The sequence below is a fragment of the Protopterus annectens genome, chromosome 5.part1, assembly GCF_019279795.1.
Source record: "Protopterus annectens isolate FY-2018-M chromosome 5.part1, PAN1.0, whole genome shotgun sequence".
In the NCBI taxonomy this organism is placed as follows: Eukaryota; Metazoa; Chordata; order Ceratodontiformes; family Protopteridae; genus Protopterus; species Protopterus annectens.
This window is the reverse complement of record NC_056736.1, coordinates 397,040,721-397,066,696: the sequence shown is the minus strand read 5'-3', so window position 1 is coordinate 397,066,696 and position 25,976 is coordinate 397,040,721. Positions and strand designations below refer to the sequence as shown.

Genomic DNA, 25,976 nt, shown 5'->3' with positions numbered 1-25,976 from the left:
CATGAGTATTTACATAATTCACTAATGCAAACCACCATTAATAATACTTCACCTGTGTCACTTTGTTCTATTTCTTTATTCAGCTAGCTAAGTAGTACAGTGCTACTGATATGGGATCAGTTAGTAAGTACAAGCAAATTTGGATCAGCACAGCATGTTGGACTGAATGAATGGAGGCCAGCCTTTCCATTATGGGTAGGCAGAATGTACGGTTAGCTACTACAAAGCTGCTTCTGGTGAAAGATGGGCAGCACCTTACACAGACACACTACTGACATTGATTTGGATGGTCCCTTTGGTCTGAACATTTATGTAGACATGTAGTTGTACCAACCATAATGGAACACTGTAGAAAGTGCAGTTGTGTACAATAACTTACCACAACAATAGATGTTCGAATGATCACAACAGCAGTAGCCTTAGGTATATGGGTAACATCCTGACAAGGATATAACAACCGGTCAGCTTCCAAAATTTCAGGGCATCATGCTTGTATCCAAACTGTCTTGCCAGCTTTAGCAAAAAGTCAAGTTTGGGCGTCAAGCCCTTCAAAGCTATCCTGTCAACACAGAGAGGGAGGCTGATCCATGAAAGGGCAATGCTAGGAAGAACAAAAAATAAACAACCACACCCTGGCATAAGCAACACACCAAAAAACATACGGGATGGATGGGTGAGAATGGCTGCCACAGCAGTGATCACTCGAACATCTACTGTTATAGTAAGTTTACTTACACAACTCCACTATGTTCATCATATTGATCACTGCCTTAGCTATATGGGTAGATTACATTTGGGAGGAAGCAGAAGAGTTCAGGAGCCCCTGGAGAATGGTCCTTGCAAAGCCTGACCTAGACAAGGAATCAAGCTTGTAGTACTTTGTAAGAGAAAGTAGAAGACAAAGTAGCAGCTTCTAGAATACTTCTATAATCCACCCCTTTTGACATAGATGAAGCCCAGGCCCTGGCAAAGTGGGCCTTGACCATGCCTGGAATAGTTTTGTTCTGGCGAGTATAACAAAATGTAATAGCCTTAGACAACCATTTGGAAATAGCCTATTCTGACACAAGATGTATCACCTTATCTTCACAATAAATGATCAACTTGAACCAAAGATCTGAAACATTTAGTTCTATCAAGATATTACCAGAGTTGTCTGTGGACATCCAAGCTATGGAGCATCCTTTCTCTTTCATTTTTGGGTTCAAAAAAGAAAATATGGAAATGGATAGTTCTTAAAGTAAACTCGGATACCACTTTAGGCATAAAAGAAGGATTACCTGTCCCCAGTGAATATGAGACTCACTATAATAGCTTGCAACTCAGATACCCCTCTTGTAGAAGTCAGAACAATCAGTAAAACTGCTTTTCACATTAAGAACATTAAGTCAGCCAGGTTAGCTAGTTCAAAGTGCAAATTTCTCTAATACAAAATTAAGATCCCAAGGAGGGGCCACCAGTTTTCTTGGAGGTCTGTTAAGCAAAGCCCCTTTCAAAAACATTTTAACATGAGAATGCATTGAAATAGGAGGATCAATAGGCAAACATGCTGAAATGGCAGACAAATGTACCTTGACAGTAGAAGAAGATAGGATACTAACTCACAAAAAACAAAGAACAACTATCCCTGAATGGGTGCTGGTTATGTTGTTGGCACCAACTAGAAAATCTTTTCCTTTTGCTAATATATGATTTTCTGGCAGCAGGGTTTCTTGCCTGCATTACTACCTGCTGCATGTCCTCAGTATACAGGTGCCTAATGGGAATGGGACCTTATGATCCAGGAGTAAAATGAAGTTGATTGGTGTTGGTGGGTATCAAACACCCCAGTTCTTGTGTGAATAGATCCAGTCTGTGAGGAATCTGGTGGAAATTGCCCCTGCCTGGGCGAGAGGGGAGTCACCACATGATCTTGGGGGATTTCTTCTAAATCTTCAGAATTACCCAGAATATTCAGATAATCAAAATAGATGAAGTTACCTCCACAAAGTGACCAGTTACCACCAGGGTTCTGTGCTGGGACCTCTCCTGTTTGGCATCTACATTTCTGAAGTAAAAGGCAATATCAAAGGGCTATGGCTGACTAAGTTTACAGAATACTGCAAGCTAGGAGCAATTACTGAATTCCTAAATAACTTAGCCATCCTGCAGGAAGGTTTGTCTGAAATAAATAACTGGTGCCAAAATCGTGGACTGAAACTAAATGCCAAAAATGCAGTATTGTATATTTTCAGATGTCATCTACCCCAGGAAATTACCACATTTACAATATGCCCCTAAGAGATGACCCAGCTGTTTGGGATTTGGGAACTTATGTGGACAGTGACTTAACATTTGACCAACATGCGTCCATTGCTGTAAGAAACACTTTCTATATTGCACAGCTTATAAACAAAGGGATTGTGTCTAGATCAAGGGATGTCATTTTTCCTCTTTACTCAGCCCTCATTAGGCCAATCATTGAATATAATGCCCACTTTGGCATTTCCCTGTCCAGACACATGCACCAACTGAATGCCCACAGAGATACTTTACTAAAAGAATACAAGGCCTTAACATGTCCTACATGGACCAATTTGAAGCGATGTCATGATACTCTGCATCCTACAGACTGTTAAGAGGTGACCTGTGTCTGGCATACAGGGCATCCTCTGACCCACAACTGATGGATTTACTGCACATCATCAAGTCAAATAGCATTAGAAATATTCATTCTAGGGATCTAAACCTCTTCTGCAACATCAGCAGAACAGTTATGAGGGACAGGTATATCTTGCAGGGGGTACCGCTGCTATGGAACAAACACCCCATTCACATAAAATAAAGTTCAACCCTCTTCATTTTCAAGTGCAACTTAGAACTATGGATGGTAAAAGAAAATTCGCCCCAGGACTGCTTCTTGTACTTTGTTGTGTCTTTCGGCTTATCCCGGTTAGGGGTCGCCACAGCGGAACTCCGGTCCGCTAATGTTTGGTAGGGGATTTTTACATGCCGAATTACCAGCCCTGATGTTAGACCTACAACGTCTTACTGTGAGGCGACAATGCTACCGCAGCACCACTACCACGGGTAGGACTGCTTCTTGTACTATTAATGGACAAAGGTAGCTTCTAAATTTTTAGCCTCTGCATGGGTCCCCTCAAATTATCTATGGTATGATCCCAGTTATTTTCATTATAGATATTATATAATTATCAATCATGGGATTGGTAACGCAATCTATAACCAACGGGTTATTTTGAGCACAAAAAGAGAAATTGGCTAGGCTTAAAAGGGCCCATAAGGGCAGCTAGCCAAGTACTTGCCTATAAACCTATTAGTGGAAAGAGTAGAAACGCATACAGGGCCATTCCTGTTCAAGGAAAAGAAAAGGCACCTGTCTTCTAGGCCTTCATCCATGGGGTCCTGGAGCAGAATTATGCTAGCTGATTATTTAGAGAGGAGGCAAAGAGGTCTAGTTGAGGAACTCCCCAGAGATGGTTCAAATCTTTGAAGACCCTTGATCTAGTTTCCATTTGTGAGGATCTGTCTTTGTCCTGCTCAGCTTGTCTGCCACACAGTTTTGCTCCAACAAAATTTAGGATGCCTGTAGTATGTGACTGTGCTGTGAAGTTATATCCCAAGCTAACATGGCTAGTCTGCAGAGGGGGTACAACCTGGTTCCCCCTTGCCTGCTCATGTACCACATGACTCTAGTATTGTCTGTAACAACTTGAAGAGGTCCCGAGAACTTAAGATGATTCAGAGAGTTGAGTGGCTTGATCAAAGTAAGCATCTCTTTTATATTTATGTGCTTGTGTCTGTCCTTGGTATCCCACACACCTTGCACTTTCCCGAAACTGCCCCCAAGCAAAGTCCGAAGTGTCTGGGGTGATTGACTGCTTTGGAGAAGGAAGGGAGGGAGGGACAAGGGGAGATCTGGATTTAAGGATATTTGCTGTCTCCACCAAGTGACTTCTCTTCTGACAAACACCACACTGGAATTTGAAAAGACACAGGATGTTGGTGTTGGGACCAAACAGACTTCATATACAAAAACAGAAGAAACAGGTACTCTAATGCAATAAAGGTTGTGGAAATAACAAAAGGCAATAATCCAAAGAATAAAATCCACAGACCAACCACAACAGTTTCAAGTAAAAGTTTAATTTAGAAGATGTAAAAGGTTAGCACTTTCATGACCTTACAAGAGCACTTCTTCAAACCATCATACAACAGCTTAAAAACAAACTTCTTATATATTAAAACACTGATTACTTAACAAGTGATGTCATAATCATTTGAATAGATTACGGGCCTTCAATATAGATTTTAAAGGTACACATCCATTCAACCCTGGATGTGTATCTGCCTTCATCCTTACTATCCATTTAACTTCACTTTGCTTATATTCCTTCCTTTCTAAAACTCCGAACTTAAAATTATGTGCCTCCCGACTCCTAAACGCTGCCTATATTCCTTCCTTTCTAAAACTCCGAACTTAAAATTATGTGCCTCCCCTGTTTCACCTACATGCTTTGCAAGGGCATTTCTATAATCTCTATTCCTAATGGCTAAAAGATGCTCGCTTATCCTTTCCTTTAACTTTCTTGTTTTTCCTATATAAAAGCAACAGCATGCTTGACAGCATGCTAAATAAACTATACTTGCTGTAGAGCAATCTGCTTTCACTTTAAGACTAGTGAAAGGATGTACGAATATATTCTCACTGTCTATATATTCACAATATCTACATGAACCACATGGTGAGGTACCTCCAAATATGGGATTCTTCACTCTCACTTTTTGTCCATGACATAAAATACGTTCAAGTGACTGACTTCAGATACAATCCAAAAAATGAAGACAAACCACACTGGCAACTGCTGTAGTGAATTAGCACTTTCGTTTACTGGCAAATTGTAAACTTCTTCAGATAAAACAGCCATCTTAGTACATTGCTTAAAAAGTATAATATATTCTGATGTCATAAATTGCATAATTAATTAATTACTTAATTAAACAGCAAATTTTAAAGAGAAAATGCCCATATAGGACCACAATTTTAAATATTTACTACATAATATTAAAAAATATTATTAATAAAGAAATTAACATACAAATAAATGTATACATATGTTAATAGTATAAAAAACATAGTAGTGATATCTACCTACATAATGCTTTTAATTTCAACAAACTTTTTATTGAAATCATTTCATTTAGCCCTGGTGGTGAATTTGCATCAAGCTTAAGCTGCCATAAAATTTCTTTCTCTTCCAATTTAAGGCTAGATGGACCCCCCCGCCCAGTGTCATGAACACTATCAATGATAACAAATTGAAAATTATGGCCGGGGTTTTGTATAACATGTCTAGCCAAAGCATTACAAGAGTTCTGCTTATTAATGGCATAAATATGTTCATGCACACGATGTTTGAAACATCTATCAGTTTTGCCCACATATTTTTCCTATATAAAAGCAACAGCATGCTTGACAGCATGCTAAATAAATTATACTTGCTGTAGAGCAATCTGCTTTCACTTTAAGACTAGTGAAAGGATGTACGAATATATTCTCACTATATATTCACAATATCTACATGAACCACATGGTGAGGTACCTCCATATATGGGATTCTTCACTCTCACTTTTTGTCCATGACATAAAATACGTTCAAGTGACTGACTTCAGATACAACTGTATCTTTCTTGTGTGGAGCTTGCCAAGGGTATCATGAGAATCACAGATGCCATGCGACCCAAAATCTTAAGTATTCTCTCACAATGACCAAAGTCTATGTGGAAAACTTTAGAAAGAGATCCAGATATAGATCTATTTTTTCCTGTGGAAGAAAAGCTCTTTAAACTGAGGTGTCTAGTTGACATACCATAAACACAATCCTGTGAGAAGGAGTCAAAAAAGACTTATGAATGTTCTCTTGGAATCACAGCTTGTGTAGGAGATCTCTCACCTGTGGAGCTGACTCTGAAAAAGACTCTGCAAAAATAAGCAAGTCGCCTAAATATGGAAAACTGTAGAAATCCTGTAGCCTGCAATGAGTTATAACTGGAGCTAGACACTTTTTGAACACTCTTAGTGCGGTGGATATTTCAACGGGTAAGGAAGAGAAACGATAATGTGATCAGACATACAGAACCTTAAGAAATGTCTGAAGTCTGGATGAAGAGGGATGTGGTTAGCATCTTTCAAGTCTAATGCTACAAGGAAACATGAATGAGGAAGAAGAGGTAACAGGTTGTGAAATGACATCATTTTGAACTTCGGCACTATGACAAACAAGTTCATGAAAGAAATATCCACAACTGGTCTCCAAGCATTTTTTTTTCCTTTGGCACTAAAAACATCCATTAATAAAAACTCTTTCCCATCTGGGAAGGGGGAACTTGTTCTATCTCTCCCTGAGACAGCAAAAGTTCATAGGTATATACTAGGCTAATGACCACCATGGCCTTTACAAGTCTAGCCATGTATCACAACCCAACTGTGTCCCTATGTATCATGGGCATTTATTAGGATGGGGCTATGTTAGTTAGGAAGTTTCTAGAGGTTATGTGGGTGGGGTATTTTAGTTTGGGCATTACTGCCTGCATCTATCTATCAGAGACATGGGAACTAGACTTTGGGGTGAATTTCTGATTTTCCATCCATTAGTCAAGGTTACTCTTACACGAGGTTAGGGATGGGCTCTACTTCACATGGATGGGGAGTCTGTTCCAGAGCCTGGAGATCCTCTTAGACACATATCTGTGTCACCAACATGTCTTATTTATGTCACAAGCAAATTTTAAATCCTTGGATCTACTGGTTCTGATGCTGTTTGTTTTGCAGAGCTGGACCTGGGGATGCCTTATAAGCCAGGCATAAACTGTCTCTCAGTAACCTGTAGCAAACAGAGTACAGAGACAGGACTTTAAGGTAATTTATATAGGAAAATGTGTTTATACCCTGGACTCTCCTGGTAAGGAAACTTATGGATGTTATAACAATTGCATATGCCTAGAAAGGTAATGCCAAAGGGGCATTAAACTGAAAGATGGGTGTGATAAGGGCCGAATAAAGTGGCACCATGACTTCCTTGGACCTGGATGCTTTGCCCTTACTTATAACCTGAGTGACACTGATCAACATATGGCCAGAGTAGTAGAAATGTTATTCTAAGTCCAGATTACTGTTTACGTATATTCCCAAATCTCTGACTACCAGGTCAACTCTCACGGGTGTCTTACAGATGGAGTAATTAGCCTGGGTAGCCGTTTTCCCAAAAGGCACTATAATGCATTTATTGGTATTGAGTTTTAATCCGTGACTTTGGTACCAGTTACTTGTCTGTGTTAGACCCTCTTGGAAGATGTTTGTGTCACTGGGGGAATTCTATGATAGCTCTCAATTTAGGCCCTTCACATTAACCTTTACCTCCGAGAAGTACACATGCCAAACAGGAATGGTCCCAGCACGGGGCCGTGAGGTACCTTGCTGGTAACTGATCTCTTGGTGGAGGTGGTCCCACCAATCCTGACTTCCTGGGTCATGTTATATATAGGTTTACACCTAGTTCTGTGAGTTGGCCAACTATATCCAAGTGAGGTATTGTATCGTACACCTTAGCCAGATCCAGGTATGTAGTATGCACCATTTTCCCCTCATCCATTGCCTTGGTGACCTTCTCAAAGAAGTTCACCAGGTTTACTAGCATGACCTTACCTAGACAAAACCAAACTGGGTTGGGTTCAGTGTTTGAAAGTTGCCTATGTCTATATCGATCATTTCCATGATAATTTGTTCCTTGGCTTTGCATATATTAGACTAGTCAGACTAACAGGTCTGTAGTTTCCAGGGTAGGTTGATGGTCCACCTACATGAATAGGGATAATAGTTGTAGTCCTCCATTCTTGTGGTTCAAAGCTTGTTTTGAAGCTATAGTTGACAAGTGACTCAAGTCGTTCTGACAGGTATGTTTTTAAACTATTTAAGAGGTATCATGGGATACTGTCGTGGCCCACTGAAGCTGTTTTGTCTTAGCGACTGCCACCAGGACATGCTCCCTGTTAACAGTTTGGGGGGGTATGCTAGCAGGTATTTCAAGGGGATGTGAGGGCTTGAAGTCTGAGCTGAATCTGTCAGCCATCAAATTCTTTGCGTTGCTCTGTTCAGTAAAGATGGCACCACTGACCACCAGTTCTGCACACATATGTGTGCTGTCTTTGAGGTTTTGAACATAGCTGTAAAATGCCTTACGGTTGTCTTTAGCCTGTGAGGCTATTTTGACATCATAACTGGGCTTGTTGGATTTAATTAGTTCTCTTAGTTTTCTGTTTATTGTAATTAGAGAGTGCCTATCATTACAGGAATTGCACGCCCTCCTTTTAGCCATGATTTGTTTCCTTTTGTTATATACTTGTTATATACCTTATTAAGGTTAGGATTCTACCAGTGTGCTTTGTTTTTAGAGTTTGTTTTGGACTTACTTCCAGTAGGTACAGTAGCCTCTAAACAACCATTTACATAGTTGTACAAGGTCTTAATGAACAATTCCACATAAGTTGGTGGGAACTTGGGATTGGGAGGAACAGTGAATTTTGACAAACTATCACTTAATAGGATGTAGCTTGCTTTAAAATAGTTCCTAACTGTAACCGGATTTGCTGGGGTTACCAAGTTAATTTTTATTTCGAAGAAGACAGCTTTTGGTCCAAACTCACCAGTGAGGATGTGAGACTGGCGGGGAGGGGAATGCATCACACTCCCATGTTGGTGAGTACCAGGTTCAGGATGTTTCGTTTGGAGGGTGTGCGCACTACCTAGTCAAGGGTATTTGTGTTAATAAAGTCCAGGAATCTTTGTGCTTGTAAGTATGAGGCAGTGTATGTTTCCCAGTCTATAGTGGGGTAGTTAGTCTCCCATGAATAGGGTATTTGACTTAATTGTGAGTGTCCCAAGTAGGTCTAGGTGCAAACTATGGGATTCTAGAGATATAGAGGGTAACCTATAGTTTGCTAGGATATAGTATGTGACTTTGTCTATGGAGATTTGCACAAGGAAAAACTCCAGGGCATCGTCCTGTTTAACCAATGTAAAGTTATGCTTGTTGCGAATACAGAATGAGACTCCTACACCTTTTGTCCTTGTCTGTGCAGCTGATGATCTAAATGTGTGCAAGGTCTCTGAGTGCTTTCGGCAGATTTAAAGCATGTCTGGGTAACAGCACACTTGTCTATATTCAGAATGAGGAGAGCTTGTGCGTGGTGATTCTTGTTTGGGCTCCTACCATTCAGCAATAACATCTTCAGGTTTCTTTGCATTTTACTGCAATGTCAGTAGGCCTGACAATTTGGCATTGCCTAAAAAGGCTCAAAGGGAGGAAATTAAAGTTTTAGATAATATTAGGAAGCCTAGGGGAGACAGGTGCAGACCATCTATTGCAAATCAGTGTGGTCTGTTCACCATGTTCTCCTATGCTGATAAATAGTGAATCCCCCTGAAAAGTAACAGAAACTAAACCAATTATTGAAGTCAAATCGACTTTTGTTTTGTACTCTGGCATCATCCTTGTTGAAGGTAGAATGCTGCTCAATGCAAGACACATACCTGCCTGAGACATGTATTCGAAGAGATCCAGTGAAGTATGTCTCAGGTCATTAAATGCCCACATGGACTATGACAGAATCATACTGGTACCTATGGTGTAGTAGAGTGTGTGTGTAACTTGGCGAATCCTGGTTCCAGATAAGCCACTAATTGTTATCTTTTCCTGGTGAGTGGAGCATCTGTGTACAAGTTGGGAGCTATTATTAACTCCCCAAGTGATGTTGACATCCTACAGAAAGGCTTCACTGAGAACAACAACTGGTGTCAAAACCATGGCCTTAAGCTCAATGCCAAAAAATGTGTCATCATCCTCTTTGGGGAAAACCCAGTTGCCATGAATTACTACATCGATAGTAGTCCACTGAACACAGAAGGCATTATAAAGGATCTGGGAACAGAGCTTGACAGCAACCTCTCTTCAGACCACCACATTGCCACTGTGGTCAGAAAGTCCTTCTATGTGGCACATCTCATTACTAAGGGTTTTGCAGCCAGGAAGAAAGAGGTCATTGTCTCCCTCTACTCTTCCCTCATTAGGCCAGTCATTGAGTCCAATAACCCATTTGCCATGTACCTCACTAGACACCTGCAACAACTGGAGAGGCCGGAAAAGCACCTCACAAACAGGATCCTAGGCCTTAAACACTTATCCTATGTGGACAGACTCAAAAAACTAATTCCAACTATTCTCTGTCTAACATCGCCTACTTAGAGGCGATCTCTGCTTGACTTAAAAAGCCATGTCTGACCCAGCTCTGTTAGAAATGGGTTCAGGCACCTAGGCAGCGAGACATTTCCCTGTGGTACATTTGACTGGGGACACATGGCTGAAGTGACAGTTAGCTGCAGAGAAATATGGCTGTTGGCACATTCCCTGTCAGCAAAGAGAAGAATGTGTTGCCATGCCCACAACTTCAAAAGCCAAAGTCACAGGGGGAAAACAATGTCCATGGTCCCCAAGGAAACATGAGACAGCAGGCAATATGGCAGGCATCAGCAGCACGCTGGCCAGAGGGCATGTCAGTGGCAGTACAAATGCAGTGCACAATGGGCAGTACTTTTATTATCGGTGTGTGTGGACCATTACCCCTTTACATTCTCTAGGGAACATTACCTAAAACGCATACTGGAGCATAAATGTGACTACATTATCCTGCAGGATTTCCTCTATGCTGTAGTACACTTCTACATGTTGTAGTTACACAAGTATGTACTCTACACTGAGCACAACACTCATTACTTATTCTGCCTCCATGCATTTGGTTATTAAAGCTGTGAGCATGGCAGTATGTGCTTCTCCCTGCCCACAGGGAATTTGCAAACAGCCATATTTCTCTGCAGCTGACTGTCACTTCAGTCATGTGTCCCCAGTCAAATGTGCCACAGGGAAATGTCTTGCTGGCTAGGCGCCTGAACCCAGAAATGGGTTCAGGCACCTAGGCAGCGAGACATTTCCCTGTGGTACATTTGACTGGGGACACATGGCTGAAGTGACAGTTAGCTGCAGAGAAATACGGCTGTTGGCACATTCCCTGTCAGCAAAGAGAAGAATGTGTTGCCATGCCCACAACTTCAAAAGCCAAAGTCACAGGGGGAAAACAATGTCCATGGTCCCCAAGGAAACATGAGACAGCAGGCAATATGGCAGGCATCAGCAGCACGCTGGCCAGAGGGCATGTCAGTGGCAGTACAAATGCAGTGCACAATGGGCAGTACTTTTATTATCGGTGTGTGTGGACCATTACCCCCTTTACATTCTCTAGGGAACATTACCTAAAACGCATACTGGAGCATAAATGTGACTACATTATCCTGCAGGATTTCCTCTATGCTGTAGTACACTTCTACATGTTGTAGTTACACAAGTATGTACTCTACACTGAGCACAACACTCATTACTTATTCTGCCTCCATGCATTTGGTTATTAAAGCTGTGAGCATGGCAGTATGTGCTTCTCCCTGCCCACAGGGAATTTGCAAACAGCCATATTTCTCTGCAGCTGACTGTCACTTCAGTCATGTGTCCCCAGTCAAATGTGCCACAGGGAAATGTCTTGCTGGCTAGGCGCCTGAACCCATCTAGAACAATACGTTCAAATGGCACAGCTGTGGCAGGCACTGTAATCAAAGAAATTTTAAAACATGGATGCTGGGCTATCTTTTGGTATTTAAGGCACTCAGTACAGAAGTTCTCAAATACTTTCATTACTCCTGGCCAGTAAGTCTTGCCTTGAGCTTATCAATTTTTACGTTTGCCTACTACATGGCTATGTGTTAATGTCATTAGATTTCTGAAAGACTTGGGTACCCACAGTGGACACACTACTTCCTCTCAACCCTTATCTATTCTGTACAAGTAATTTTATAACTCAAAGTACAGAAAAGAAGTAGGAACAACTTGTTCAGTTTCTTCCCCTACAGGGAAGGCTGTCCTTAAAGAAACATCTTCCTACTATGCCTTTTTAAAATTTAAAAGGCTATAAGCCAGCCAACTCTGGAGTTTCCTCAAGGTCAGTCTGCTGTGAGATACATTCTACTGCCTTCTTTTCTACCAACACAGGCCCATTTTTCTTTTGTCGGTGCCATGCCAGTATTCTTTGATGTTGGTTGCTATCTCTGTCTGATGCATAAAACCATCTTCCTTTGGCTTATAGTTCCTGTGTTTTGGCTCAAAATAAATATTATCAGGGTTCTGTTTAAGGTTGTCTTGTCTCTCAGTACACACTACAGTCTCATTTTTTTTTCTCTTTTACACTGCTTTCCCTCTGTTTTAGGTTGCCTCTATACCACTGTCTCACTTTCATTTTCCTCACTAGGATGCACTCCTGAAAACGATAACTCAAAATGCTTGTTATTTTTACTTTTAATTTCTTCCTTACTTACTGTTATTTATTGTCTGGAGTCTTACCTTATTTGATTTTTCTCTTACAATGACAGAAGGGAATTTCAAATTTTGCCCGGGTACTGTCTCCTCCCTTCACTATGCTGGTAAAATCTTTCTTAATGATACATTTTTTTCCATACTCAGCACTCACCTGCTGCTTAGAATTCTCTGTTTCTGTGGATTTCTGTTTCTGACTGTCAAAAATGTTTAGATTTTGGTTCAGGTAATGCATTTTATACTCTTCATAACTTCATTTAAACAGAATACATATATCATTTTGAGGTCCCTTCTTTTCAGTTATGCACAGCACTTCTACTGGATCTGTCTCAAATGACCAAATGGACAGAGTATGGAAATCCATATGGTCAAACCCATATGATCGACAATTCAGTCCATCGAAAAAAATTAAAACTCAAACAACACCTGCATACAACACAAAAAAATGCTTTTGCAGGGGTTAAGCTACCCTCCACCACCCCCTCCCCACATCACCTGCTAATTATACACACCAGTTCTGAGATCGCAGTACAGTGGGGGAAAGGGAAGATTTCCTGATCCATACTATAACACAATCTCAGTCAGAACAGTTTGATGGACTGAATTGTTGATCATATGGGTTTGACCATGTAGGTTTCAATAATCTGTCTGCTCAATCATTTAACAGGAACCCATTTTCTCCCTGTTTTCCAACACTTTCAGGCTATAAATTTTACTGTGTACATTCCAACCTTCTAATTGTTCTACTCTCTTCTAAGTTTATGCTGAAATATCTATTTAAATGATGTAGGTATTTATCTCTCCATCCTTAGCAAAATGCCATGATGTTTGTTAGATTCATACACACAAATGTGTCTAGTGGTTATAGGTTCATAGGTTAGTACTAGGCTAACTGCCTTTGTGAGCCATTTTAAGCCTAACCAATAAATCCATTTAAGAATCCACACCGTAACCATTATGCCAACCCACATCCTCTTTTCCCAATTTGGCAGATGCATACCTGTAGCCTTTCTCTTATGCTGGTTTTCTTCCCATCATTAATAAGGAAGTTTATCAAAAAGACTAGCTTCTCCCTAATGCTTCCACAAATCTTTAACGTGGGGGGAGGCTCCTGCTACTGTGCCATGTGTTAAATTGGGTGGGTCTGTATCACATATCGAAAAACCTAAATATCAAATACCTTTTTGTCGAATCCTATCTGTCAAACTCCTAATCCATCGAACGATCGTTTAACCAAAATTTTTCACAGGGAAAACAAGCAGTGGGTCATCATCGGGAATCTGTCCTTTTCCTCACTGTACTGCGATCTCAGAGTTAGGAGGGGTGGGGGCACAGCCTCCACATTGGAGGGGATGGGGGTACAGCCCCCCACATTGGGGGGGGTTAAAATTTGTGATCTTTGCGATGCTCGCTTTGTTAGCCACATGTTTTTCTTCCCCTGGAAACAAATTTCACTTAAACATGCATTTGATGGATTAAGAGTTGGATGGATAGGGTTCGACAAAAATATTCAATGTTTAGGTTTTTCAATAAAGTGATACAAACCCAAACTGGGTACTACAGCAACAGCAGATGAACTACCTTCCCAGTTTGTATTTATAACTAGGGTACTAGGATACTATCTCCACAAATGCATTCCACTTCAACAGCTATGGTAGTAAGGGTGCTCTTTTTCATATGTACTGGCCCTTTTTCAACATAACTAAACTGCCTGAATCAAGCAGTCTTTGCACTTCTTTGCCATTAATAAGACACTGCACTTAATTAGCTTTGCAATAGCACAGTAACAGAATACAGATTCAGCTACTCTAGCAGATAATTTATTGCATGTCATAACCATAACATCATTGGCAACATAATTATTTTCAGTGGTATACTTTTCATATGTATAACAGTATTATTAATAGCAGTAATCTAGCAAAGTGACCCCTTTTCCACATTTAAAACAAACTACATGTATTGTATAGCTGACACTTTTTGTTACCAATATTTTATACATTTTACTACAGATCTAAACTGCTCAGCTCTATACACAATTTCAGGGCATGACAAGCATTACTACAAAACCTTCACCATCCTTAGGGTCAGTTTGACATACCCACTTTCTTAAAATAGTAGGTAAAGATCTTAAACTCATAAATGGCTTATTTCTAATTTTATTTTTAGCATGGTGACCCTCAGCATTTAACCTTACAAGCTTGCAGTCTTACCAGTTTGTTATGAGAAAAAGTCCAGCTACGAAACTTTTAAGCTTGTATCTCTAAGAAAACACCATCTGTCAAGTAATGCCTTTTTAAACTTTTCATGGTCCTGATATTCAGTTCCACCATGTCCATGATAGCTTTTAATGGTTCTTCAGTCAGGTAGGCTGAAAGGATCCTAGCCCAGTCAACTCCATCCAACCCCCCCCCCCCCCCCCCCGTTGGTATGCTGCTCAAAAACAAAAGGATATGCCTCTAGGTTCTCCTCTCTGATTAGTTTTTTAAGTGGTAAAACTGTCCTTAATGTAGCCACTGATTTAGCAACTACCACACTCCTTCAGATGCAGCAATGATTCTGCAGTAACTATTCTACAGTTGTTATCATGGCAAATGGTTCAACACTGTGCACCCAATAAACAGGGAAAAAAAAGTCCTGCACACACCACAGGACTGTCTCACTTCTGCTCTTTCAATGCAGGGATAATTACACTCAAAATAGCTGACCTACTTTTAGGCTTTGAAAGGTACTGTTTTGGGACTTTGGCATGGAAAAAGCATACTAAATAGAACAATTTAGTTTATGGTACAAAAAAAGATGCAGGTTCTTCACAAATGTATGTCAAAAAGAACTATATAGTTTACTGTACAAAAAAAAAAAACTAGACAGGTTATTCCCAAAACAAAATATGGCTTAATAAAAGTTTAAAACAAGTACCTTCAATACAGCCCTATATAACTGGGATACAGTGGTTTCTTCCATTTTTTTTAATCCTCTCAATAGACTTTGCTTCTGGATTAATATAAATGGAACAATCTCCAGCTTCTTCCTGGTATCTTTGTCTAGGTCTTCATTTTACTCTGTTGTCTACACATCATAAACCCCGGCAAAAAGTGTAAATGATACTTTCTAGGAGCTAACTTTAACCATCCTTTTAAACAAATGTTTAATTAAGAACAACCTGCCCTACATAATACAGCATAGTTTCTGTCTTCTCTTAAAGAAACATTTCCACTTTAAACTGATAGTAACACTTCCTACCAAATAAAACAATAGTTTTCATCTGTCCTTATAAAACAATAGTTTTCATCTGTCCTTAAAGAAACATTTACCTTACATGTTTAAATGAAATGGCGTCAACTGCCGAGGTGGAGTAACAATTTCCTGTGGGACAGGTGGATGTGGACATATTTCTGGTGGCGAGTAACAATTCCCTGTGGGACAGGTGGATGTGGACATATGTCTGGTGGCAGTCTAGATGTTCATAGGTTCATAGGTTCATAGGTTCATACTAGGCTATCTGCCCAAGGGCATTTATAAGCCTAGCCCATAGTTATGTGGCTTTCGCCACCCCTTTAGTTTGAATAAAAACTATGCCTATCATTTTGCTGTGCCTCTGTCAAGCAGTGACACTGAAGTAATCCCTGGGGTATATCTGCAATCTCCCATCCATTGGTCAAGATTCCTCTTGAACAAGGCCAGAGAGGTGCTCTGCCTCACATGTACCGGGATTTTGTTCCACAGCATAGGGAGTCTCTGGGTGATGAATCTGTCCCTCCAGCACGTTCTATTTATAACCGTGTCAAGGTTTAAGTCTCCCGCCCTTGTGGTTCTGAGGGATCTAGATTTTTTGAGGTGAAGCATATTCATCAAATCTGGGTTTGACATGGCCTTATATGTCAGGCACAGGTCACCTCTGAGCAAGCGGTATGAGACTGAATAGAGCTGGAGTTCTTTCAGTCGGGCAGCATAAGACATATTTTTGAGACCCTTTATCCTTTTGGTGAGGAACTTTTGGGGCCTTTCAAGCTGCAGCAGGTGTCTGGTCAGATACATTCCGAACGGGGCATTGTACTCAATCATAGGTCTAATAAGTAATGAGTACAGGGGGACGATGACCTCCCTTGATCTAGATGTGAATCCCTTCATGATCAGGTGGGTGATATAGAAGGTTTTCCTAACTACTTTAGCAACATGAGTGTCAAACGAAAGGCTACTGTCAACCTGGGTCCCCAGATCTCTGATGACTTTTTCTGTGCTCAGTGGATTGCCACCTATATGGTAGCTAGGGGTAACCTTGTTTTTCCCGAAGGGTATGACTATGCATTTTTTGGCGTTTAACTTCAGGCCATGGCTCTGACTATCCGTTTCTGTGAGGCCCTTCTGGAGGATATCTGTGTCAGATGTGTTTTCGACTATGGCGCCCAGTTTGCAGTCATCTGCAAACTTTGTCAGCCATAACCCTCCTGTGTTTGCTTGTACTTCAGAAAAGTAGATGCCGAACAAGAGTGGACCCAGGACTGAACCCTGTGGGACACCACTTGTGACAGGCTTTGAGTCTGACATGGCTCCAGCAACTCTGACCCTGTGGGTTCTGTCACTTAGCCAGTTTGCAACCCATCTTGTGATGTATGGGTTTACATTCAAGCTGATGAGTTTTTCGATGATACCTGAGTGGGGTATTGTGTCAAGGCCTTTGCCAGGTCGAGGTAGGCTGTATGGACTGCCTTTCCTCATCAATGGCCTTGGTGACTGTCTTGAAAAAGTCAACCAAGTTTAAGAGGCAGGATCTGCCTTTGACAAAGCCAAACTGAGTTGGATCCAAAGTCTGCAAGTTCCCTATGTCTTTATTTATGAGTTCCATTATGATCCTCTCCATGGCTTTGCAGATAAGGCTTGTCAAGCTAATGGGGTGGTAATTTCCAGGGTCTGTGGAGGCACCGCCCTTATGAAGTGGGACCACAGTCGCCGTGCGCCACTCCTTGGAGTGCGTATCCTGAGGTGAGGCTAAGATTAAACAGCTGTCCTAACTGTGGGTTTAATTCCTCGTTGAGTTCATGAAGCACACAGCCGGGGACACCATCCGGTCCCATGGATGCTGTGTTTTTGCCTTAGTGAGGGCAGTTCTCACCTGGGCGTTGGAGATGTTTGGGGGCTACAATCCTCTGGAATAGATATCTCTCCTTTTGGGAGAAGTTTGCACTGAACCTGTCAGCCAGTATGTTGGCAATGTGTGTAGGTTCAGTAATTTTCACATCATTTTGAACTAATTCTGAGCATATCTGGGAGTTTCCTCCTAGGTTTCTAACATAGCTAAAGAAGGCCTTATGATTCTCTTTAGAGTCCTTGGCGATTTTTCTCTCAAAATTTGCCTTGGATGATTTTATGAGAGCTCTTAGTTTTTTACTTATAATGATCAAAGGTGTCTTACCTTTCAAGGATTTTGCTCTATCTTGTAGTAGCTTCCTCCTTTTGTTGTAGAGCTGGTTTATGGCTGAGGTCCACCAGACTGGACGCTTGCCTTTGGTACAGAGAGTCTTAGTTTTGTTTGGGATTGCCTGATCCATGCAGTCCTGTAGGTGCTGGTAGAAGGCATTTTTAAGTGATTCAGCGGTTTGAGTAATGTTTATCACTGGCTCAGGGGCCTTAAAGGAGACCACACTAGTTTTTAGAAGTGTGAAATCGTCTTTTGAGAAGTTTTTCACTGTGGTCTTTTTTGTTTCAGGTGGGGCGGATGAGGACCTCCAGCGAGATTAGTTTATGATCTGATCTCACCAGTGAGGGGTATACTTCGGTGTTGAACATTTTGATCCCATGTTCGTGATGATGAGATCAAGTATGTTTTCTCCTCTTGTGCGATGGTGACTAGTTGTTCCATGGCATTTGAGTTTATGAACTCCAGGAATCTTTGGGTTAGAGTGTTCGGGCTTGAGTAGTGTTCCCAGTCTATATTAGGGTAGTTGAAGTCACCTAGTATGATGGTGTTTGGAGATACATTTATCCCTCCAATGTTTTCAGGAAGGCCATGTGAGGTTCCTGAGTTTGAGAGGGTGGCCTGTAACATGCTACAAATTGCAGAGCAGTCTTGCCTATGGTTAATTGCACCTGGATGGTCTCCGATGCATCGTCGTTGCCACCAACCTTGAGTTGTGGGTGTCCTTTATGAATATGGACACCCCTCCTTTCTTGGTGTTGTCCGGATTTTGGGGCGGAACGCATGATATGAGGTGAAACCTTTTAGTGCTGGGGTGCTCTCAGGAGCCTTGAACCAGGTTTCTGTCACAGCACAGACATCGATGTTCTCCATATTGAGAAGGGCCTTGAGTGCGTGCATCTTGAGATTGAGACTTCTGGCATTGAGCAGCATTACCCTTAGTTTTTTTCCTTTTTGGTGTTTTAGGGTGGTAGGTTTAGAATTTGAGCCTTCCCTAAAGAGCGCACTATGGGGTGGCAAGAGCCTTTGCCAACATCTGGAAGCCCAGGGTGACAGGTGCAAGCCGTCCCTCAAGCAGCGTGGCTTGTCCAGCATGTCATCCCAGGCAGACAGACATTGGATCCCCTTTGAATGACACCAGAATTTAAGCCAATTATTAAAGCTGATCATCTTATCACTGTACTGTGGCATCATTCTAGGTGAAGGTAGGATACTGCTCAAGGTCAGGGTCATACCTGCCTGGGCTACATAATCAGAGAGCTCCTCGATGTCCCTTTTCATGTAGTCCAAGGAGGTACGTCTCAGGTCGTTGACACCAGCGTGGACAATGACTGAGTCGCACTTGTACCTGCTGTTGAGAGACCTGAGTGCTTGCGTTATGTGGCGGATTCTAGCGCCCGACAGGCAGCTTACTGTGACCTTCTCTTTACTCAGTCTGGTGAGCGGGACGTCAGTGTGTCTGACTATGGAATCACCAATGACAAGTGTGTCTGGCATTTTGTTTGGCCTTAAGGGCTGTGACTGTTTGACACTCTGACTGTGTGGTCTATGTGTTGCATGTGTTGGGTCGTGAGGTGGTAGTTGTTTGGGTGTCTGCTTTGGTGGCCTCTGCTGTTTTGGTAAATTTTTGATCAGAGCCTCCGAGTATGTCTTTGTGTGAGTATGTGTATGATTTGAAGTTGTGATGGTACCATGTGTGACTGGGTATGTATTGTGTGTGGTTACCTTCTCCTCCTGTCTGGTCTTGCCAGTCCTATGTTGAGAGAGCTCAGCCTCCAGTTTGGCCGTATAGTTGCATCTCTCGCATGTATTTGTGTTTTGTGGGAGAAGAGGATTGTCTGTGTACATGAGGCAGTTGTAACATTGCCTCAATATTCCCAGGTTCACCAGTTGAGCTGGAGAGGACACTAGCAACTGATCCCTCGACATACTAGAAGTAGTAGATAAAGAGACTTTCAAAGGACTCTGGGGGAAGTGGGTTTTAGGCTGGTGGGGTACTATCTATAATAAGAGTGCTTTATCAAGGTGCAAGTACTGTAGGAGTAAGTGCTAGGCTTTACAGATAGAGAACAGTCTACTTGGGAATCAAGTAGAGATGAACTTTTCAGTGTGGTGATATACTGCTGTAGACATTTCGCTGTGGGCATAGGAGAATCCTCTGCACCATACCCGTAGGTGTCAGACACACAGCCACAGAAAGAGAGTATGTGCATGTCCCCAGGAGCACAAAGCTATAACAGTCTGCAGTACAGGCTGCTGGATCTAGATGCCAGGTGGGCATGAATGTGGCACTGTGAAAGAAGTGTACAACGGGCAAAGCCCTTACTAATGCAGCAGTGGAAGTGATGTGTGGAGTGCTTGGTGTGTACTATATGCAAATATAATAACTTGTAAAAATGTGCCCCAGCACAGAAGAAATCCTGCTCGCTGCTGTAGTCACACACATATTAGAGGATGTGTTTTAGACGATACTCCCTTACAACAATAGATTTTCTACTGGGTGTCACTCCCTGTAAAGTGATTCTCTTCAGATATAATTTAGGTTTTGTTCTTTTGCAGAACTGAAAGAAGGTCAGAAAGCTGTACAGTAGGCCATCCAAGTGACATCTTTTGCCAGCAGTGCCATGATTCCACCTGATTACTGGTTCGGGGAAGATCTATGACAGAGACATCACAGACATTCCAAAATTTCAGAGAATAAGATGTTGGCAATCGTTGTGCAAGACAGTGGGATGCATACATCCTTTGATGGCCACACAGATAATGATCATCCAGAAATGTTGATATGGACTTAGCACATTCAGGCAGTGTGGAAACAATGCCCAAAAATGCAGGCACATCATCATCTACTGGTAAGAAAGCCAGTGCAGTCAACTAGCGGATAGCTATAGTAAATGCACTGTCTGTACCCTAAAGGGCCACAAAAAATAATTTGGGCAAAATGAAACAGGCATCCCTTTAGGATACTTTTGAGGAGTGCCTTACAACTGGCAGCAATTGCCGCCTTCTCAAAATCAGTCATGATATACTCTGGATAAAAAATGCATCTGAAACCTGTAACCATCCCCTTAAGCATATCTCACATATTGTTATATGCTGCCTCTGTTTTCCAAGTCATTAGCCAGTAAACCAATGGGATAATCCTATTGTTAGTGAAGAGTGCCAATAGTTCCATGCAAGGTGCACAATTGGTGGCACACTTCTGCATGTGTTGGAAATGTGCCAACTCCAAGTATGATGTGTAACCTAGACAGATCTGACAGATTCTGTGATGTAGTTAGCAAAATGATGGAGTCTTTGCCATCCACGTCTGACTTTCTTCATAAGAGTAAGATACTACTGCAGAGTTGGTACCAGCTGACATAAATGTCTGCTGGGGTTGCAGGAGGTATGCAAATGTATGCCCATGCCATCTGCTGTATTCTGGTAATGCTGAGGAGCGTAGCACGGCAAGGCATCTGTTGTAGCACATTATCTGCCTTTCCAAGGACATTCTGCATTACCTGACTAGACAAATTACTGCTGTGTTCTGCACTTTGCTGCATGTCTGCACACAGCACCTCTACCTGTGCACTGGCTGCATTTGGCCCATGTCGATGTGGCAATGACTTCTGCAGTTCTTCACATTCTGCATAGTGTATTGTGATAGCCTAGCATCTATAGGCCTTTGTTCGATACATACCTAGCATCATTTATATAGTACTTCATGCTCTAAATGACGTAGGAAGCCCTCTATCACTAGTATTGGCTTGCCACATTTGCTGGGAACTATCCAATATCTGCTTCCAAGCTGTATGTGTCTGTACTCATAGGCAGTATCCATCAAGTCAACGCTACTTGTAGTGGTCTGCTCGGCAGACATGTTCTACAGGTCAGTATGGCTGAGCAACTGGATGCCACCAATGTCAGCTGTAGGTTGCTGGGTTGCTGTAGGAACTATGGAGTGTTTCAACTTGTGATGTGTAGATCTTGCACTAGCTTGCTATGACTAGAAACATAAGCAGTAGCTTACAAGCACTCTCTGTCTCACAAGGTACTCTACTGCCCTATTTAATCAACCCTGCTATATATATACCTGGCTGCAGCTTGGTCAGTTATGGTGTATTCCCAACCTGTACAGCACTAGGCTATTCACAGTATGATGACAATGTAGATGTTTGCTCTTGATGTAACAAGGGTCACAGCCCTTAGAGAATACTTCCCATTTAACAGCCGGCCTTATGTCTTGACCAATTAAACTTCATTCCCCCAATCTCATTTCCAGATACAAACTGTACTTGGGTATGATTTCCTGTATAGCTCTCTTTTCTGCATGTCTGCCTCAATCTTGTGTTTGCCCTATATTGCAGCTATTGTAGGATGATTGTGTCAGACCTCCATGTGCCAAACACACTCATCTGATAGACTGAAGTACACACAAGTAGGGAGAAAGACATAGATAACATACCTGTCAATACATAACTATATAGTTCTCTAATGTTTACTATGCTTGGATCACGCTTGTGTCTCCCATGTCTCTGGTCTGTGTCTAATATTCTATCTCTGGACATGGTGATTCCTGACAGTAGTTGTCCCTGCATTTTGTTAGAACACACTTCTAATAAGCAGCCTTACTCACTTCAATGTACCTGCATGCACCTCCGACTTCCCCCTGCCCTTTCTTACTGCACTCTTAGGTTCATAGGTTCATAGGTTCATACTAGGCTATCTGCCCGAGGGCATTTACAAGCCTAGCCCATAGTTTTGTGGCTTACGCCACCCCTTTAGTATGGGGAACTATACCCATTATTTTGCTGTGCCTCTGTCGAGCAGTGACACTGTGGTAATCCCTGGGGTATATCTGCGATCTCCCATCCATTGGTCAAGATTTCTCTTGAACAAGGCCAGCGAGGTGCTCTGCCTCACATATACCGGGATTTTGTTCCACAGCATAGGGAGTCTTTGGGTGATGAATCTATCCCTCCAGCATGTCCTATTAATAGCCGTGTCGAGGTTTAAGTCTCCCGCCCTTGTGGCTCTGACGGATCTAGATTTTTGAGGTGAAGCATATTCATCAAATCTGGGTTTGACATGGCCTTGTATGTTAGGCAAAGGTCACCTCTGAGCAAGCGGTGGCGACTGAATAGAGCTGGAGTTCTTTCAGTCGGGCAGCATAGGACAGATGTTTGAGACCCTTTATCCTTTTGGTGAGGAACTTTTGTGGCCTCTCCAGCTGCTGCAAGTGTCGGGTCAGATACATTCCAAATGGGGCATTGTACTCAATCATTGGTCTGATGAGTGATGAGTATAGGGAAACTATGACCTCCCTTGATCTAGATGAGAATCCCTTCATGATAAGGTGGGCAATGTAGAAGGTCTTCCTAACTACTTTAGCTACATGGGTGTCGAATGACAGACTACTATCAACCTGGGTCCCCAGGTCCCTGATAACTTCTTCTGTGCTCAGTGGATTGCCACCTATTTGGTAGCTAGGGTAACCTTGTTTTTCCCGAAGGGTATGACTATGCATTTTTGGCATTTAACTTTAGGCCATGGCTCTGGCACCAGTTATCCATTTCTGTGAGACCCTTCTGAAGGATATCTGTGTCAGCTGTGTTTTCTACTATGGCCCAGTTTGCAGTCATCTGCAAACTTTGTCAGCCATAACCCTCCTGTGTTTGCTTGTACTTCGGAAAAGTAGATGCCAAACAAGAGTGGGCCCAGGACTGAGCCCTGTGGTACACCACTTGTGACAGGCTTTGAGTCTGACATGGCGCCAGCAACTCTGACCCTGTGGGTTCTGTCACTCAGCCAGTTTGCAACCCATCTTGTGATGTATGGGTTAACATTTAAGCTGATGAGTTTTTCAATGATACCCGAGTGGGGTATTGTATCGAAGGCCTTCGCCAGATCGAGGTAGGCTGTATGGACTGCCTTTCTCTCATCAATGGCTTTGGTGACTGTTTCGAAAAAGTCAACCAAGTTTAGAAGGCATGATCTGCCTTTGACAAAGCCAAACTGGGATGGATCCAAAGTCTGCAAATTCCCTATGTCTATTTATGAGGTCCATTATGATCCTCTCCATGGCTTTGCAGATAAGGCTTGTCAAGCTGATGGGCCGGTAATTTCCAGGGTCGGTGGAGGCACCTCCTTTGTGAAGTGTGACCACAGTTGCAGTGCGCCACTCCTGGAGTGCGTATCCAGAGGTAAGACTATGATTAAACAGCTGTCCTAGCTGTGGGTTTAATTCCTCGTTGAGTTTGTGGAGCACACAGCCGGGGACACCATCAGGTCCCATGGATGCTGTGTTTTTTGCTCTGGAGAGAGCAGTTCTCACTTGGCCGTTGGAGATGTCTGGGGGGCTGTAATTGCTTGGTATAGATATCTCTCCTTTGGGGAGGGGAGAAGTTTGCACTGAACCTGTCAGCCAGTATGTTGGCAATGTCTGTAGGATCAGTAATCTTCACATCATTTTGAACTAGTTCTGAACATATCTGGGAGTTTCCTCCCAGGTTTCTAACATAGCTAAAGAAGGCCTTATGATTGTCTTTTGAGTCTTTAGCTATTTTTCTCTCAAAATTTGCTTTGGATGATTTTATGAGAGCTCTTAGTTTTTTACTTATAGTGATCAAGGGTGTCTTACCTTTTAAGGATTTTGCTGTATCTTGTAGTAGCTTCCTCCTTTTGTTGTAGAGTTTGTTTATGGCTGGGGTCCACCAGACTGGACGCTTGCCTTTGGTACAAAGAGTCTTTGTTTTGCTTGGGATTGCCTTATCCATGCAGTCCTGCAGGTGCTGGTAGAAGGCATTTGTAAGTGATTCAGCGGCTTGAGTACTGTTTTCCGCTGGCTCGGGGGCCTTAAAGGAGACCACACTAGTCTTTAGGAGTGTGAAGTCGGCTTTTGAAGTTCTTTACTTTGTTCTCTTTATTTCAGGTGGGGGTGGGATGAGGACCTCCAGCGAGATTAGTTTGTGATCTGATCTCACCAGTGAGGGGTATACCTCCGGTGTTGAACATTGTGCTCCCATGTTCGTGATGATGAGATCAAGTATGTTTTCTCCTCTTGTGGGGATGGTGACTAGTTGTTCCATGGCATTTGAGTTTATGAATTCCAGGAACTTTTGGGCTAGGGTGTTTGGGCTTGAGTAGTGTTCCCAGTCTATATTAGGGTAATTGAAGTCACCTAGTATGATGGTGTTTGGTGATACATTTATCCCCTCTAGTGTTTTCAGGAAGGCCATGTGAGGTTCCTGAGTTTGTGAGGGTGGCCTGTAACATGCTACAATTTGCAGAGCAGTCTTGCCTATGGTTAATTGCACCTGGATGGTCTCCGATGCATCGTGCGTTGCCACCAGTCTTGAGGTGTGGGTATCCTTGATGAATATGGATACCCCCCCTCCTTTCCTGGTATTGTCCGGATTTTGGGGCCGGAACGCATGATATGAGGTAAAACCTGATAGTGCTGGGGTGCTCTCAGGAGCCTTGAACCAGGTTTCTGTCACAGCACAGACATCGATGTTCTCCATACTGAGAAGGGCCTCGAGTGCGTGCATTTTGAGATTTAGACTTCTGGCATTGAGCAGCATTACCCTTAGTTTTTTTCCTTTTTTGTGTTCTAGGGTGGTAGGTTTAGAATTTGAGCCTTGCCTCAAAAAGGCACTATGGGGGTGGCAAGAGCCTTTGCCAATATCCGGAATCCCAGGGTGACAGGTGCAAGCCGTCCCTTGCGGCAGCGTGGCTTGTCCAGCATGTCATCCCAGGCAGACAGACATTGGATCCCCTTTGAATGACACCAGAGTTTAAGCCAATTGTTAAAGCTGATCATCTTATCTCTGTATTGTGGCATCATTCTTGGTGAAGGTAGGATACTGCTCAAGGTCAGGGTCATACCTGCCTGGGCTACATAATCAGAGAGCTCCTCAATGTCTCTTTTCATGTAGTCCAAGGAGGTACGTCTCAGGTCGTTTACACCAGCGTGGACAATGACTGAGTCGTATTTGTACCTGCTGTTGAGAGACCTGAGTGCTTGCGTTATGTGGCGGATTCTAGCGCCTGACAGGCAGCTTACTGTGACCTTCTCCTTACTCAGTCTGGTGAGCGGGACGTCAGTGTGT

The 25,976-nt window shown here is 42.4% G+C and overlaps 1 protein-coding gene across 1 annotated transcript in view; it reads right to left on the bottom strand.

The window, feature by feature from the left end:
• Window positions 1–25,976, bottom strand: part of BEND2 (BEN domain containing 2) — a 1,535,652-nt gene that overhangs the window by 1,444,281 nt on the left and 65,395 nt on the right. The gene's annotated exons all lie outside the window — the stretch shown is intronic.